The sequence below is a fragment of the Tarenaya hassleriana genome, unplaced genomic scaffold, assembly GCF_000463585.1.
Source record: "Tarenaya hassleriana unplaced genomic scaffold, ASM46358v1 Cleome45, whole genome shotgun sequence".
Lineage (NCBI taxonomy): Eukaryota > Viridiplantae > Streptophyta > Magnoliopsida > Brassicales > Cleomaceae > Tarenaya > Tarenaya hassleriana.
Window position 1 is genome coordinate 538,068 of NW_010967219.1, and position 2,634 is coordinate 540,701.

Sequence of the window (2,634 nt, forward strand, 5' to 3'; positions counted from 1 at the left end):
GGTGTCGTTTCAGCCGATTTCGTTGGACTCCTGTTCTGCAGGTACGCAGCGATCTCTAAAGCATAGCCCCAGAAGGACTTCGGAAGATCTGTCTGACCCATCATAGACCGAACCATGTCTAACAGTGTTCGGTTCCTCCGTTCAGACACGCCGTTCCATTGTGGCGTTCCAGGAGGAGTTAATTGTGATACAATACCACAATCAACCAGATAGTCAGTGAACTCTTGGCTCATATACTCGCCACCATGATCGGATCGAAGTGTCTTGATCGTCTTGCAAAGCTGGTTCTGTACTTCGTTTCTGAAAGCCTTGAACATTTCAAGTGTTTCAGACTTATGTCTCATTAAATAGACATAACCGTATCGACTGAAATCATCAGTGAACGTAACGAAATACAGATAACCTCCTCTAGCTGGACAACTCAATGGTCCGCATATATCACGATGTATTAAGTCCAATAACTCTGTCTCTCTCTGTCCTTTCCCCTTGAAAGGATGCTTCGTCATCTTGCCTATCAAACAAGATTCACAAGATTCAAGAGACTCAAAGTCAAAAAAATCCAGAAGACCTTCAGAATGAAGCTTCTGTATGCGTTTCTCGTTTATATGGCCTAGACGACAATGCCAGAGGAAGGTCGGGTTTAAGTCGTTCGGCTTAAACCGTTTAGTACTCACGTTATAGATGGATGATGTCGAGTTCGATGACTGATCATTCAAGACATATAAATCATTCACTAGATAACCATTACCACAGTAAATATCGTCTCGATAAATCACAAACTCGAGTTCTCAATAGCAAATCGAAAACCATCCAAATCCAGACATGAAATAGAAATAATGTTTCCGCTAATCGCAGGCACATAGTAACAATTACTTAATTCTAAAACAAGTCCAGCAGGAAGATGCAAATCGTAAACGTCAACACACAATGCAGCAACTCTTGCTCCATTTCCGACGCGTAGATCCGCTTCTCCCTTAGCTAGCATCCTACTTCTTCTTAGTCCCTGCACATTCCCACAAATGTGTGAGGCACTTCCGGTATCCAATACCCATGAAGATGTAGTACATATGTTAGCTTCTATAACATGAATACCTGAGGCAGAAGCTTCACCAAGCTTCTTATCCTTCAGATCCTCCAAATAAAGGTGACAATTACGCTTCCAGTGTCCAGACACGCCGCAGTGTTATCGGGTTTAGACTTAGACGTAGAGGTAACTTTTGCCTTCTTCGCCGCCTTCTTTTTGGCTTTGCCCCGCCGCTTGTTATCGGGTTTAGACTTAGACGTAGAGGTAACTTTTGCCTTCTTCGCCGCCTTCTTTTTGGCTTTGCCCCGCCGCTTCTTGCTGGAGTCTTTCTCAACAACAAGCACAGTCTTGGGTACCATGATATCTTGCTCGGCCGATTTCAGCATCCCATGCAGTTCGGCTAAGCTCTTAGTCATCCCGTGCATATGGTACTGCATAACGAACTGGTTATAGTCCTCGGGTAATGACATCAGGATCAAGTCTGCAACCAAGTCAATATCGAGTTTCACTCCAACTTATCCTTCTCAAGAATAGATCGCATTGTCAAACTCGGTACGCTACCGGTTGACGCCATGTCCTACAAAAGAGACAAAACAGAACGAACAAAAAATAAAATGCAGATTCTATCAATGATCTACTACCAGTTAATCCATCATCAATCAATGACAACATAGATGTAAACACAAACTATACTCCCATGCAGAAAATTAACCCTACAATAATTTTCTATATGGGACTAAGATCCGTATTTCACACCTTATGCTATTTAGGTAGACATCTAATTTCAATCACATCCAATGTGACTCTTAGATCTTTTATGAGACTATGATATCGAATATCATTGCATACTCGTCTCATCTGTACCATTAAGTCTCAAGTCAAACTTGACAACTTAACCTAAGGTAAACCATATTCAAACTGTGGGAACCACGATTTCCCACCCTGCCTCACAAAGATAATCCGACACGCTCAGCTTTGTCATGATCCGTTACGGACGATCGATGCCTTGACAAATGCTCTAGTAATGGAAGGTACACACTTAGCATTACATAAACAAGGGATTTTCGAAACCACACTTAGATCAAGCATCTACTTTCAAGCTATGAGAACCACCATTTCTCCATCTTGCCTCACCAAGATAATACGGCACACCCAGCTTTGGCATGGCCCATGACACGTACGATCGAGGCCTTGACAAGTGCTTTACTCGTAGAGCTCCTAGATCTAACCGGTTTCTGTGCAACGATTGTACATATCAAGGATCAACAATTATTCCTTGATCAGATGTATTACATAATCTGAATAGACCATCCATTCGATTATGTAATCCCAATCTCAGAGCTCCCACTCAATCAAGCATATACTATATCTTGATTAAGTTACATGTATTCATTCACTATGGACCATCCATAAGAATGAATCATGTCTATTTGTCGAAACACGTTTAGAGTGCATCCTAACATGTTTACAGTGTATCGAAACATGTTTACAGTGCGTCGAAACATGTTTAGAATGTAACAAAAGATGTTTAGAGTTCGTCGAAACATATTTAGAGTGCATCGAAACATTCTTAGATTATATCCAAACATGTTTAGAGTGCGTCGAAATAT